Below are 16,378 nucleotides of genomic sequence, written 5' to 3'. Positions count from 1 at the left end.
TCAACTTTGTTGAAATTTTAAAGTAACAATTAATGTTCCAGCTGTGTTAGCCCCGGTTCACACTTGTGCGTGTGCGGGGTTCGCATGTAATGTCGGAGCGCACTGCTCCGACATTACATGCGATCGGCTGTGCGGTGCGAGTTTAGCCATACAAACTGTATGGCTAAATTCGCATCGCACCCGCAGAAAACACGCACAGGAGGCATTTTTGCAGCCGCATCAGGATCGGATCGCACAGCGGTTCACACTTGTGCGATCCGATCCTGTGCGAACTGCACGATCGCACTGCGATATGCGATCAAACTGGGGGTGTCGTTAAGATTACATTGACACCCCCAGCGGATCGCATATGGCAGTGTGAACTGCCGGGGGTGCGTGTGCGATGCGGGAACAGGCTGCGAGTTCGCAGCCTTACACAGCAAAAACTGATGGTGACTTTACCTGAGCTCTGGTGCGTTGTGGCGCACAGCATGATGTCTGTTCTTTCGGAATGACAAGTGGGAACGGCTTAGGTGCCCGCGACATGGGATTGTGGCTGCCTTTTTTTTTTTTTTTTTTTTTTTTTTTTTTAAAAAATACATTTTAAGGTGCTTATAGCTTTAAGGCCTCAGGTGGCCTGTCACGGGGACTTGGGGCGGGAAACATGCTTTTGAATCCCGGCCTGTCACAGGGACTTGAGGCGGGAAACATGCTTTTGAATCCCCTCATGTGTGCTGGGGGGGGGCTATATAAGCCCTTGTTATGACAGGATTTTCACAGCTTCCCTCCCTCCCACCCTGTCGTGGCACCATTTATGTGGTTCTGTCACCCTTAGATCAAGGGGAGACTCTGCTTAATGAATTTCAGTTTTAACGCTCGAGTTCTGTGACTGAGTGATTTTGAAGTGTTTTTAATATTTATAAATTTTAATATTATTTATGTTTTTATTAAATTTGAATTGATGAATTTTAAACCAATGAAGTTGCCACGGCCATTTTAAATACCAATTGGTTGTATATCTTTAATCTAAAGTTAAATCTATTAGTTGAGTTTTAATGTGTGACCTACATTCCCATGTACTGTAGCCCACCTGATGTGAGCGTTGCAGTGTGAACAGGGCACGTAGAAAACAATTAGTGCCCTTGCAGTGTTTGACATTTACCAAGTGCAGAGAAACCCCATTCACTGCATATAGTGTTAACAGACACTACAAATAAAAAGTGTCACCATTTTTTTTTTTTTAAATGGTGAGAGGGGAGGCCCTGTTCAGACATTTCATTGTGGGAACGAGCGATCCTGCTTGATGATTGTCGCAGCGCAATTTTCACGTGTCTGTCGCGCATGGGGTAGCCCATTCACATCCCTATGCGCGTTTGTCCACCAAAAGAAGCCTCTGCTCCTTTTTGGGCAATAAGCTTAGCTCGATTTTTAAGCGTGCATTTTGCCGTGATTGCCTAGTGATTAACGGCAGAATTACACTGCGTTTGGGGTGCTATTAAGAATAATGTGCATCGGGCGTTTTGCCGCAATTTGGTATCGCCTAAGGTGAACTGGGCCTTCAAATTTTATTGATCCAGACTTGTAAATTTAGTAAGTATTCTACAGGTAAAGATCTGGATCCAGAGAAAATGGTAGGGATGCATGATAAAGGCCTGACCTTGACCAGAAAAAAAAACTCTTGGTAATGTGTCTAGCTAACCCCCTCTTTGTTGTGTGCCAGAAGGGAAGGCACTTATTATATGAGGCTAGGAGAAGGATTCACCCTCGGGGCGAGTGTAGGCTGCTGTGCATATGTGTGTGTGTAATATGACGTGGACCTCTCTTTACATCATACAAGAAGAGAGGGGGGGACAGGCACTACAGGCTGGGATGAGCACACACTGATCCTGGCAGGGATTCAGCCTTGGCACCCCCCCCCCCCCTCGTCACCACATCCCTCATCCCCCTCCCTTCTTCCCCGCTGCGCCTGTGCTAGCTAACAATGCAGCACAATAACCAAGGCAGCCAGCTCTCAAAGAGCTTCTATGAAGTGAGAGCAAAGACGACAGCAGGCGAGAGGTGAGCTGGTAATGGTAGTTAAGCTTGTTTTGCTTTGTTTGGGTGCTTTAACATGATTGCCGGTTTTGAAGATTTTCCAAATCTACAAAATATACATCACTAGCTGCCATTATCAAGGCAAGACTCTGTCTGCTGTAAAGTCCCAGCTATCCGCAGATGTTGCTCTACCAACTTGATGTATGCTTGCCTTGTGTTGGCAATGGTTCTAAAGATGTCTTGTATTCCAGGCATCATCTGGTATGCCTATTTCTGCCATGTGATGGAACCGGACCGATAAATTCTTACATAGCATTGTTCTTTTATCACTGGTGTATGTTGCAGTTTCTGAGCACCACTCTGTGTTTTTTGATAAGATAACGGAGAATGATGGCTTACCAGTGACTTCCAAGTTGATGATATCTGACCATCTGCTAATCCGGCAGCACTAGGTTTCTGCTTCTACCCAACTATCTTTGCAGTAGTGGCTACTTTCTCAAGTTGAATAATTGGCTAATCAGTGCCTGGGAACAATGCTTTGATACTGCTTGTACTATTTATAATGGGGTATGTACATGCCAGGATGCCAAAGTGATGCTGATCTAGAGTCCGACTGCTAAAGCTAGTCTGGGAGCGCATCTGTGTACCTGCTGGAGATACCCAAGAATGTTTCTTTGATTTCACCAGGTCTTTGTCCATCTAACCATCTAACTTTTCTTGGTCTGGGTTATGAACCTGTGACCCATAGTATCTGCAAGGAACCCCCAGTTCTTTTTTTTGTAGCACATATTGGGGTTGATGTACAAAAACTGGAGAATGCAAAATCTGGTGCAGTTCTGCATAGAAACCAATCGGCTTCCAGGTTTTATTGCCAAAGCTTAATTGAACAAGCTGATTGGTTACTGTGAACAGCTGCCCCAGATTCTGCACTCCCCAGTTTTAGTAAATCAACCCGATAGTGTCTGTAAATTTGTCTGATATAGAGGCTCTGGATGGCAGAGTCTAGCAATGCCTGGTAACAATGATTAGGTGTCCTCTTACTTTCTGACTTGCTATACAAGGTCACCCACCATCTACCTTGCATGTTTCATAGTGTTTTGTTACCTAATATCAGCATTATTTCAGAGAGAGGATACTACAATTTATGCTTAAGAAAAAAAAAACTTGACTGTTCTGACAGTGGACTTTTTCCAGAGGAGTCAACTGTCGTTGATCGTCAGTCTGCAGCCACTGGTCGCCAGTCTGCAGCCACTGGTCGCCAGTCTGCAGCCACTGGTCGCCAGTCTGCAGCCACTGGTCGCCAGTCTGCAGCCACTGGTCGCCAGTCTGCAGCCACTGGTCGTCAGTCTGCAGCCACTGGTCGTCAGTCTGCAGCCACTGGTCGTCAGTCTGCAGCCACTGGTCGTCAGTCTGCAGCCACTGGTCGTCAGTCTGCAGCCACTGGTCGTCAGTCTGCAGCCACTGGTCGTCAGTCTGCAGCCACTGGTCGCCAGTCTGCAGCCACTGGTCGCCAGTCTGCAGCCACTGGTCGCCAGTCTGCAGCCACTGGTCGCCAGTCTGCAGCCACTGGTCGCCAGTCTGCCATGACTGTCAGATTAAATGGGTTTAGTGGTATTATGATCATAGCCGTTTGGGTTATCCAAGAGCAGTCATTCTCAACCAGGGTTCCTCAATAGGTTGTTAGGGGTTCCTTGAGCTTTGGCTGATTGACCTATCTTCCGATGGTGCCTGCATTGTTCCACAATCAACACCACTTGGCAAAGCAAGCAATCCCATAAATTATCTTTTTTTGCTCTTTGCGAAGATGGCATTCTGAGCACCACTATGAGGGTTGAATTTTTCCTACTGACCCCCATTGTAAGGGGCATTTCGCATTTGCATTACCTCTGATGAACTGGTTTTAGGAACAGTTCCCAGAGACCTGTAAATTTAGGAAGGCTAAGAAAGGCTAACCTAGGAAGTTACTACAGATGGACTGTGATCAGGCTGTGCGTTTTTTTTTTTTTTTGTTTTTTTTTCAGTAAAGGACTGTGGTTATATTGAGCTGCACATCTGTTGCAATGCTCTGCAAATCTGTGCCAGTGATTTAATGTTTAAGCAATACAGTGATTATGATTATACCAGCAATAATGGTGACCCTGTATTGGTGCGCACTTACATTTTTTGCCTTGCTGTACATTTGTACAATGCTTAAAAAGCTTTAGCTAACAAGAAAACTTGTGCTGCTGAGATGTGGCTGCTTTTCGGAATAGAAGTGCATGTTGCAGTATCTAGAAACTGTTTGTGCCTTAGTTGATGATTGCATGAATAATGAAAATGATACTTTAGAACTAGTTGGTCAGTTGTTGCAGTGACAGTCTAACTTGCATTGCCAGTGTGTAGCGAGGCTGTAACCTTCACTAGTTCAGTGTCAGTTCTGTAAGGACACTGCAGTAAGCTTAGCCTTCATCTACATACCGTCCTTGACTTTCACTGTGCTTTTTGTGTTTGTTTCTGCAAGTTTTTTCACTGCACAATGTTATTGTTTTTTATTATTGATCGACTAAATAGTAGCAGTTGTTGAAGCACCCAATTCTTGACAAAAAATTATATCATGTTTAAAATGTTTGAAACTGTATTGTAACCATAATCAGTTGAGAAATACATCTCAATTGCTTAAAAAAAAATTGAATATACTGTATATTCAATTTTTTTTTAAGCAATGTGCCCAATGCATCAATATAATATGCCCCAAGCATCAATATAATATGCCCCAAGCATCAATGTAATGTCCCCCATGCAGTCATTTTTCAGCGTGTCTGTCTTCTCCATCATGTAGTTCCAGGTTGGGAACACAGAATTTTGGTCAATATGGTCTTTGAAGTGTAGGTTTATTTGGTATGACAGAGCAGTATGCTGGTACCCATAGCGAAGCATTGGCAGATAACTAATATGTGTAGTCGTTTTTGCTAATGTGTGGTCGTTTTTGCAATTTTCCTTTTTGAATAGCACTTTTAAAGTTGAACTCTAGGCTGGTATAAAAAGCGATTGAAGGCAGCTCTCTAATGAAAAATTACATTAATTTTTTTTAATTCAAGCAGTGCAAGTACCTGAATTTGACCTGGTATCAGCATTTTTGCAGTTGACTGTACAGCAGAGCCCAGAGAGGGGGAGAAGCAGCACACTGAGCAAATCAGGGGAGATGCAGTGCAATGAATGTAAAGAATGCACTGAACAAAATTTATAAATGCAACACTTTTGTTTTTGCCCACATTTTTCATGAGCTGAACTCAAAGAGCTAAGATTTTTATGTACACAAAAGGCCCATTTCTCTCAAATATTGTTTGTCTAAATCTGTGTTAGTGAGCACTTCTCCTTTGCCGAGATAATCCATCCACCTCACAGGTGTGGCATATCAAGATGCTGATTGGACAGCATGATTATTGCACAGGTGTGCCTTTGGCCGCTCTAAAATGTACAGTTATACTGTATTGGGGGGGGGGGGTGTCCGAAAGCCTGTCAGTATCTGGTGTAACCACCATTTGCCTCACGCAGTGCAACACGTCTCCTTCGCATAGAGTTGATCAGGTTGTTGATGACCTATGGAATGTTGGTCCACTCCTCTTCAATGGCTGTGTGAAGTTGCTCGATATTGGCAGAACCTGGAACATGCTGTTGTATACGCCGATCCAGAGCATCCCAAACATGCTCAATGGGTGACATGTCCGGTGAGTAGGCTGGCCATGCAAGAACTGGGATGTTTTCTGCTTCCAGGAATTGTGTACACATCCTTGCAACATGGGGCCGTGCAATATCATGCTGCAACATGAGGTGATGGTTGTGGATGAATGGTACAACAATGGGCGTCAGGAACTCATCACGGTATCTCTGTGTTTTCAAAATGCCTTCAATAAAATGCACCTGTGTTCCTTGTCCATAACATACGCCTGCCCATACCATAACTCCACCGCCACCATGGGCCACTCGATCCACAAGATTGGCAATAGCAAACCGCTCACCCACATAATGCCATACACGCTGTCTGCCATCTGCCCTGTACAGTGAAAACTGGGATTCATCTGTGAAGAGGATGCCAGATGCCATTGAATGGGAGCATTTGCCCACTGAAGAGGGTTACGACGACGAACTGCGGTCAGGTCGAGACCCTGATGAGGACAATGAGCTTGCAGATGAGCTTCCCTGAGATGGTTTCTGACAGTTTGTGCAGAAATTCTTTGGTTATGCAAACCGATTGTTGCAGCAGCTGTCCGGGTGGCTGGTCTCAGACGATCTTGGAGGTGAATATGCTGGATGTCCTGGGTTGGTGTGGTTGCACGTGGTCTGCGGTTGTGAGGCCGGTTGAATGTACTGCCAAATTCTCTGAAACTCCTTTTGGAGATGGCTTATGATAGAGAAATGAACATTCAATTTATGGGCAACAGCTCTGGTGGACATTCCTGCAGTCAGCATGCCAATTGCACGCTCCCTCAAAACTTGTGGCATTGTGCTGTGTGATAAAACTGCACATTTTAGAGTGGCCTTTTATTGTGGCCAGCCTAAGACACATCTGTGCAATAATCATGCTGTCTAATCAGCATTTTGATATGCCAGACCTGTGAGATGGATGGATTATCTCGGCAAAGGAGACTTGCTCACTAACACAGATTTAGACAGATTTGTGAACAATATTTGAGAGAAATAGGCCTTTTGTGTACCATAGAAAAAGTCTTGGATCTTTTGAGCTCAGCTCATGAAAAATGGGGGCAAAAACCAAAGCGTTGAGTTTATAATTTTTGCTCAGTGTAGGATAGAGCAGAGTGACAGAGAGATGAGTTCAAAAGTCTTCATCTCCTTTCACTGTAAAGTCAGTGTGGTGGTTGGGAGGGTCCTGTAAGTGAAAGTGAAATTGCAGTAGAGAAAAGATCACTCCCCTCCAGAGCTTGGTTGTGTTCATCTCCGAATGGGTTAGACAGGAATACAAATCCTTTTAGAAGTTAAAACTGGTTTTGCATATATATTTGTTTTATTTTAATGTTCAAATTAAAACTAAACCCCAAAAAAACATCTAAAAAACACAATTTCAAATGGACCTTTACCTTTTCCACCCACTTTCTGTCATCTCATTCCTACCAACCTCCTCTCTCAGGTTTGGACTTTTTTTAATGTATTTTTCTATTACTTTTTTGAGGGACCCCTCCTCACATTGAGTTCCCACCTAGGTGAGGGTGATGTATGCAGTAGTCCGCAGCCTCCTGGGATACCCAAGTCATACATCCTAGGAGACCAAGGGCTACTCTGCGTGTGTGTCATCAGGGAGTCCGCTGCAAGATCCCAGAAGATACAGCTGACTCCTGATGACATCAGAGAAAAATATGGTGACATGGGAGCAGGTGTAAAGCAGTGGAGCATTGGAACCCTACATAACACCTCTGCATTACTGGGAATGTGAGCAATTTTGTTTTGTTTAATTAAAAAAAAAAGAGAGGTATGCCCTGGAACAATAATTCTCATTTTCCCAGTGTGAGTGAGAAAATTTCACCTATAAACTGGCTTGTAATTATATGCAACATTACCCATTTACCTTTGAACCCTTCTTCATAAAGGATTCTAATTTAGGTATAGGTCAAATATGCTTGACCTATGTCTCGTCGGCTATTATAGAAAAGTTCCTGTACCACAAAAAACAAGTCAGAACAAGCGTACCCAGTGCTTTAAGTGGGCCGGTATGCACTGGTACTCAGTACCGCCACTTCCAAATATGGCTCTTGAGCATACCGCCACCTCTCCGTGCGCCTTAGCGCTCATTTTGGACATCTGCGCCCTCAATTCCCCCCCCCCCCAAGAATATTTCCCACTCCAGGAGGAGACCAGTCACCACCAGTGAGTCCCCCTGCTCCGGAGTCCCAGCCCAGGCCAGGGGGGGTGCTCTGTGGGGACCCTGATGTGTGGTGGGGGGGGGAGACTAAATTTATAGGCTATAATAGAGTACCGGCACCTCTTTTCGGTCACTTAAAGCACTGAGCGTACCTGTATAGAAGAATTGTGTTGGGTTTTATTTTTAATTTTTTTCAATATCTTTTTTTGAAAGTAGGTAATCACAAGCCAAAGACAATGACTTAGTAGTACAATTAACAGGTGTTTTTGTACATAATCACAGTACAGATTACTAAATAATACGTAGAATGCAATGGTGAATAGTGTGACGGATGCCCTTCTCACTAACTCGTGGCAAAGGACCAGCCAATCTCGCACCCCGCTCTCACTTGCGAAACAGTGCCACTCTCTGTGGCACCTTGCACAAAGATTTTTCAGCTTGCGGGGCCACAGTCTAGGTACAAGCAGCCTGACAGCGATTGTCGCTATGCTAATTAAGCAATTAACCCTTTAACTGCCACCACTTGCTCGGGGGGGAACTTGTAATTTTAGCAATACCAATTATGATTTTTAGAATAATTGTCTATAACACACACTGTCACCACAGACAGCTATGTTCATAGGATTTGTTCTATACAGTAGCACTCTTCAAATGACAGGTTCTTATATAGTTTTAAAATAAGGTTTTAATAATGAAAAGGTCAAAGTTGGTGCAAATAAAATAGTTACAGAAAAAGTGTTTCAAAGAAATACATAATTCGACATAATACGTAATTGGGCAATAGAAAAATGAAGGTAGAATTGAGGATGAAGAACACTTGCAGTCAATGTCCTGGGTGTTCTCAGAGTTCAGTCGATGAGCAAGGTGTTATCGGTTCTCAAACTTGACAGATGTTCCTGCTTTGATGGTACCATGGGAACTCCCAACTGGATAGGCATCTCCCTTTTTCTCTGGGATCAAAGGGGTGTTGACAGATTCCCCTGACCAAGAAAACGGATAGTCCATGGGCTGTCCTGCGTTATGACAATATCAGGTCCCTCCTCTACAGAGACAGTTTTATACTACTATTCATATCTTTTAATATGTAATGGTTGCATTCTTGAAACTGAGATTATTGTTCCGCATTGAATTTTGCGTCCAGGGATACTAAACACAGGTTAGCTCAGATAAACTTGTCACCCAGGGAATATCTGACCGCTATCTTCCCTTCTATATGTGCTAGTGTGGTCATGTATGATCTTATTTAGTTCAGTGCAACATTTCTCATTCATATATATACTTATTATTAATGTGTCATGTTCCTGTCTGTGTTTATGAATCGTGTGTGGATTTGTGAAGTTTTGAATTGGGCAGAGCTCTATGATTGCCTTTTACGTTCCCCATTCGTTCTGGGTATTAATAGATTTGGTCATAGTTTTACGATAGGCCTGGACAGCAGAAACAGACATTCTACCAGGACTCGGTTAGCGGTTTACAGCTCTGCACAGGCCTAAGCACCGGTTTCGGTTTAAGTTGAGATTACTGCTCTTTTGAAGTGTAAAACCTATGCATTCCATGAATTAAAGGAGGAGGGAGGGGGTAATCACTGCGGCAATGTGTAGCTGTTCTGCAAGACTGTCATGGCTGATCTATGATAACTGAACAACATGGCCGCTTGCTACAGCTTTTCGTGTGTCCAGTACATGATATTACAAATAGTACCTAAATGACAATAGTACATCATGAGTAAAAAGAATGTAGTGGACAATAAACTCCCACCTGGTGCACGTGGCACAGATAGTTGTAACGCAGTAGATTACAAGGGAGAGTAAGGACCGTGGAGAGGGCCTCAGAGGAGTACCACATAAGGCCCTGACCACATGTTTCAAGAAAAAATGTGAAAAAAGAGATGATGGTGATCTAAAGGAAAGGGTAAGCAGAGAAAGAAGGTCTATCAGGCCGCCAGGAGAGAAATATGCGTAAGAAGAGGGAAAGCCGCCTGCTCCGCTTCAGGGTAGAGGATTATCCAGGGTACAAAGTTGGTTTCACAGCCCCAAGGTTCCAGGAGCATGGAATCAGTGTGAAGTGAGGAAAGGATCCACCCATGGTTGCCAAATTTTCAAATGCAGTGAAATCTTATAAAAAATTATGTTTTTTTTTTTGTTTTTTATTTTAGGCACTACCATCCTCGAATTCTAATTTTCTAATATGTAACTTCCTGCTATATTTACAAAAGACAAACTCATCATAGGCCTGTTTTTTGCATGTCCCTGTAAAGATAAATAATTCAGAGGACCACCCATGAAGTCATTTGTTTCCGGATAAACAGTCTGGCTGCCAAAGTCAAATCACTGTCAATGTTTAGTGAATCAGTTTGATCAGTAGTCATAGTTTTCCCAGATCCAGGGGAATCTACATACGTTTATTTGCATCTGAGATATGGATGAAATTGAAGTGTTATTATTATTCCATATCAAACTTGGTTTGCTATTGATGGCTTCCTGAACCTGTGTGGCAGCAGCCCCCCTTTCCCGTTATGAATTTCTTTGACAAGCTTTATCTACATCCTTTTGTATACAGCATAGTCCTGTTCTCCCATCAGACAAGAGTCTGTCTCTCACAAGCTCGGCTCTCCTAACATTTTCTTTGTGCTACCTTACACTAGTATTCTACCATATGCGTTTTTTTGGTTAACACATTGAGCACACTAAAGTAACCATTTCTCAGCAAACCACTGGTTAAATTTCTTACTCCAGCAGTTTATAACGTTCAATGCGGCTGGCTCTTGCTCTCTGTGCAGCTTCCCTGAACATCCTGTCTTAAAAAAAAAAAAAAAGCGCTAACAGTGGGACAGTGCATTCACCAGCCAGTGTCTTAACTTGGAGTGGGGAGGAGGATGGAGGAGCAAGGGAATGCCTTGCCATCCTAGGCTATAGGGCTGTGTGTTTCTATTGATGTACACAGTGTACAGACACAGCTTTAATCCCTGCATGCTCAATGTTGTAGGGCACTGCAAGAGAAAAAAGCCACCTTTTTAAAACCCGGGGCAGCGGTCATGGCACAAGCTTAAACCGTAATATAGGGAAGATAAAAAGCTGCATAATCATTAAGTGGTTAAATCCGCTGCTAAATATAAATGCTAGGTGATGTTGTTGCTGCAGTGTTAGGATAGTGAAGGAAGGGTAAAAAATACCATAAAAACAGCTGCTGAATATGCTTAAAAAATGTAGGATTTTAGGGCTAAGTTTACCTTAAAAATAATAAATGTGCATTATTTTACAGGTGAAAAGTGTGCATTTATTTATTTTTTTAAATTTATTTACGGAGCCTGAAAAGTATTGCACCCACGATCAGCAGATTGTGGACGCAATGTCTGGCTCCTGCACAGTCTTCCTCTAGCTTTGTGCCTGTATCCTCATACGGGCCTTTTGTTGCAAAGCTAGAGAGAGTGAATGAACAATAAGCGTGCTGATTGGCATGCTTGCAACCCGTTCAAACTACAAGTATGCTGCCGCGGTGGCAGATGGGACTTTATAGTTCATTCACAGAACTCTGTGAATGAATGATGCAGCTGTGTGGGCAGAGCCCCAAACAGCCACGCTTTTTTCAAAATGTGACAGTGAGTATAGGGGGAGAGGATCCGCCCCCCCGCCAGCTGTCATGGGTGTTATATGTTACTGATGGTGAACTAATCCATTAATATCACTTTAAAATTTTTGATTTAATTTATTACAGGTATTTTTATAGCGGTGTCAATTTACGCAACGCTTTAAATATATATTGCACATTCACATCAGTCCCTGCCGTCAAGGAGCTTACAATCGAAGGTCCCTAACTCACATTCATACATACACTATATTACCAAAAGTATCGGGGCGCCTACCTTTACACACACACATGAACTTTAATGGCATCCCAATCTTAGTCCATAGGGTTCAATATTGAGCTTGCCCACCCTTTGCAACTATAAAAGCTTCAACTCTTTTGGGAAGGCTGTCCACAAGGTTTAGGAGTGTGTCTATGGGAAGGTTTGACTATTCTTCCATAAGTGCATTTGTGAGGTCAGGCACTGATGTGGACGAGAAGCCTTGGCTCAGTCTACCTTCAAATTCATCCCAAAGGTGTTCTATCTGACTAGGTCAGGACTCTGTGCAGGCCAGTCTAGTTCCTCCACCCCAAACTCTCTCATCCATGTCTTATAGACCTTGCTTTGTGCACTGGTGTGCAGTCATGTTGGAACAGGATGGGGCCATCCCCAAACTGTTCCCACAAAGTTCGGAGCATGAAATCGTCCAAAATGTCTTCATATGCTGACACCTTAAGAGTTCCCTTCACTGGAACCAAAGGGCCCAAGCCCTGAAAAACCCCACACCATAATCCCCCCTTCTTCAAATGATGTGGACCAGTGCACAAAGCAAGGTCCATAAAGACATGGATGAGCCAGTTTGGGGTGGAGGAACTTGACTGGCCTGGCCTCAACCTGATAGAACACCTTTGGGATGAATTAGAGCACCTTTGGGATGAATTAGAGCAGAGACTGCAAGCCAGGCCTTTTGGTCCACATCAATGCCTGACCACACAAATGCACTTCAGGAAGAATGGTCAAACATTTCCATAGACACACTCCTAAAACTTGTGGACAGCCTTCTCAGATGAGTTGAAGCTGTTAAAGCTGCAAAGGGTGGGCCAACTCTATATTGAACCCTACAGACGAAGACTGGGATACCATTAAAGTTTGTGTGTGTAAAGGCAGGTGTCCCAATACTTTTGGTAATCTAGTGTACTAGGGCCAATTAACCTACCTGTATGTCTTTTGTAGTGTGGGAGGAAACCGGAGTACCTGGAGGAGACCCACGCAGGCACAGAGAGAACATGCAAACTCCAGGCAGATAATAAACCCTACGCCTGAAATTACTTGTCTTCACAAACCTTGCTTTAATATTAGTTGATGCAAATGCAGTGTTTAAGGCAGGCATGTCCAACCTGCGGCCCGGGGGCCACATGAGGCCCGGAACCCCAGGCAATGCGGCCCACTGCCCCCTGACAATTTTTTTTTTGCTGGGGAGAAAGGAAGTCGGATCGGGGCATGGCCACAGCGGCTTCCAACTAACGGTAGGCAGAGGCTGCCTCTTAGGGGAGGGGGGGAGACGAGCATGTGCAGTGTTTCTGACTCCTACCACCATGACCACTTCAAATCACTGAAGTGGTCATGGTGGTTAGAGTGTTCCTTTAATATCTCTCAGAAGAAGTAAACCTCTGTATACTGATTCCATTTCATTTGATCATCTTCTAGTTGTGTTAAATTAGTGTGGCGGTGCGGGAAGGGTGCGGCGGCATTTTATTACTTATTTACCTTTAACTATAGTATATATTTTATATGCGGCCAGAGGAAATTTCTCTACACTCAATGTGGCCCAGAGAAGCCAAAAGGTTGGACACCCATGGTTTAAGGGCTGATGCACACTAAATAAATATGTTCCAGGTTGGATAATGTGATTTTATTATTACTACAGGTTTCCATGCCTTTTGACTGGGTGGCCAGTTGCATTGTCCCTTGTTGCGTGCAGTTTTCAGGTCAGATAACCAGGCTCTCTCATTCCTTTTTGAATGTCCTCATGTCACCGGCACGCTGCATTACTCTGATGTACACAGCAACAATTCCCCCGGAGCTGGCCTCTGATGTGTAGTCTGGCGTGGTGTGGACGAGTAGCGCTGTATGTGCTGGGGTGTCTGCAATGCAGTGTTCTGAGATATATCACCAGGATTCTGAACAGCACCAATTTGATAGAAGGGCAGAGGCTGCCTACGTGAGCCTGGTCAGCAAGCGGGAGCTCTGGTTCTCTTTAACTCCTAGTCCCTAGCCGCTATAGAATGCAGCATTTTCTCCTGACTCACCAGTTACTCAGCAGACTCTTTAGTGATTAAAATCACTCTCTAATGATATATGCATTTTTTTTGTGCAGCCTCAATAACATGGAAGGGCTAATCTGATTGTGTCCTTGTGTAAACTTCAAAGCCTTTTCTGGCCTTCATGTTTTTACAAGTCAAATGGGCCTGATTTACAAAAACTGGATGACAGGATGTTGGTGCTGCTGGTCTTCTTCCTAAGATCATTTTTTTTTCTTGAACATAGAAAGGTAAAACAAACCCCGTAGTCCCTCAGGAAAATGTGTTCGCTTTTCCTTTCATTCAATTTTTATACATCATCTCCTGTCACCTCAGTACAGATTATGGAGACATCAGATATACCACTGATGGCTTCCGGAATGAAATGAATGACAGAATCATTATATCTTTATGTCAGAACATTCCAATTGAACTGAGTAGAGCTGTATCATGAATAGTTGCCCACCAAAAATCTATTAAAATTCACTGACTTATTTGAGTAAGTCTTAGTCTTTTAGGCAATATCCTAAAAAGTGTAATGTATGTAGACTGCCATTGGCATAGCAACCTCCCCCCCCCCCCCACCCTCCTGGTTATCACTTGTATCTTAAACCCTCAGGCAGTCCCCGACTTACGAACATCCGAGTTGTGAACGACTCCTACTTACGAACGGGGGCCGCGTGACGAACGACTCCTACTTACGAACGGGGGCGTGACGAACGACTCCTACTTACGAACGGGGGCGTGACGAACGACTCCTACTTACGAACGGGGGCGTGACGAACGACTCCTACTTACGAACGGGGGCGTGATGAACGACTCCTACTTATGAACGGGGGCGTGATGAACGACTCCTACTTATGAACGGGGGCGTGATGAACGACTCCTACTTACGAACGGGGGCGTGACGAACGACTCCTACTTACGAACGGGGGCGTGACGAACGACTCCTACTTACGAACGGGGGCGTGATGAACGACTCCTACTTACGAACGGGGGCGTGATGAACGACTCCTACTTACGAACGGGGGCGTGATGAACGACTCCTACTTACGAACGGGGGCGTGATGAACGACTCCTACTTACGAACGGGGGCGTGATGAACGACTCCTACTTACGAACGGGGGCGTGACGAACGACTCCTACTTACGAACGGGGGCGTGACGAACGACTCCTACTTACGAACGGGGGCGTGACGAACGACTCCTACTTACGAACGGGGGCGTGACGAACGACTCCTACTTACGAACAGGGGCGTGACGAACGACTCCTACTTACGAACGGCGGCGGCGCCCGCGTGATGTCACTGCTGGCTTCTTCCGGCTTCTTCTCGCTCCTGTGCTGGATAGCATCCATCTTAGTGCCGGCCACAACGCACGCTGCATGTGCTACATGTACTGCTTGCCCCACACTGCCCAGAAGCATCCAACTGCACAGGCAGAAGCTGGTGGAACTGTCTGGAAACTGGTGAGATTACATTACTCTGTATTGGGAGCAGGACCACTGTATTGTACTTGTACTTCTAGCTATGTTGAATGTAACTATCCTTCTGGGTCTCTTTTAGCCTTTTAGTTTTGGCTAGTACAGTACTGTATGGTGTGGGGTTAGAACCACAATGAGGTTTGTACTGCTGTCTGTATCCTTATGAATTTTTTGGGCTGGAGTTACACTTAAAAAAGTACATGTTCCGACTTACAAACAAATTCGACTTAAGAACAAACCTACAGTCCCTATTGTGTTCATAACCCGGGGACCGCCTGTAAGCTCAGTACCACTTCAGTGACGAATGCCATTAATTTAACAATGCTCAATGCCATCTTAGTGGCACTGACCAGTAATACATGGTGTTTGTAGTTATACAAACTTAGGTTGCATTAAGCTGGCCATAGACTGTTCAAATCTTGGCTGATTTAGCCAGAACTGATCAAGATTCGAACCATGTATGCATGAAAACTGTATGTACCAAAGTTGATTGATCAAGTTGATCGATCCACTTGGGTACAGCCAGCCTGCCAGATTTTACATGCGATTATTTTAGTTTTTTTTTAGTTTTTTTATATCCCCTCCATAGCCCTTTCTAGATCCAGTGATGTGCACAGGACCCTTGGCTGTCCCAGGTCTTTCTCATTGGCTGGGATACAATCCATCACACCAGTGAGCCAATGAGGAGAAAGTGGGAGGTAGGGCCGAGTCGCGGCTCTGTGTGTCTTATGGGTACACAGTGCGAGGCTCAGGAGTGAGCATGCACCAGTGCCCCCATATTACAACAAAAGCGGCTTACTTTTGGGGTACTGGTCAAGGGGGAGGAGCCAGGATCGCTGGCGGGGGACCGCAGGAGAGGATCAGGACTGCCTGTGCAAAACAATTGTACAGAGCAGGTAAGTGACATGTTAGTTTTTTTTTTTTTTTAAATAACAATCACTTTAAGCCCTGGTTTACACCGGTGCGACTTTGAAATCAAGCTACTTTAGCGCAATTTCAGAGCCACGCATCAGTATGATTTGCAATGCCATTTTTATTGCAGCTTGCAACTTAATTTAACAGAAGTCTATGCGAGTCACAAGTACAGTAAATGGGTAAAAAGTAGTGGAAGAACCTTTTTCATAAATGATATGATCGATTCTATTGTCGGCAATGGGGTGCGAC

The 16,378-nt window shown here is 44.3% G+C and overlaps 2 protein-coding genes across 4 annotated transcripts in view; one reads left to right on the top strand and one right to left on the bottom strand.

The window, feature by feature from the left end:
* NCKAP5L (NCK associated protein 5 like) overlaps positions 1-16,378 on the top strand; it is a 141,894-nt gene that overhangs the window by 79,636 nt on the left and 45,880 nt on the right. For 2 of the 3 annotated variants that reach the window (XM_082245540.1, XM_082245542.1), the window contains exon 1: positions 1,961-2,040. The exons of the other annotated variant lie outside the window; for it this stretch is intronic. The gene's annotated coding sequence lies outside the window, so the exon portion shown is untranslated. Of the gene's footprint in view, positions 1-1,960; positions 2,041-16,378 lie in introns of those variants that run through there. 3 annotated transcript variants of the gene reach the window in all.
* Positions 13,228-16,378, bottom strand: part of TMBIM6 (transmembrane BAX inhibitor motif containing 6) — a 168,602-nt gene continuing 165,451 nt past the window's right edge. The window contains exon 10 of the transcript XR_014224919.1: positions 13,228-13,239. The gene's annotated coding sequence lies outside the window, so the exon portion shown is untranslated. The remainder of the gene's footprint in view (positions 13,240-16,378) is intronic.

Source organism: Pelophylax lessonae (genome assembly GCF_965119305.1).
Source record: "Pelophylax lessonae genome assembly, chromosome: 2".
Lineage (NCBI taxonomy): Eukaryota > Metazoa > Chordata > Amphibia > Anura > Ranidae > Pelophylax > Pelophylax lessonae.
This window is presented reverse-complemented; position numbering and strand designations above follow the sequence as displayed.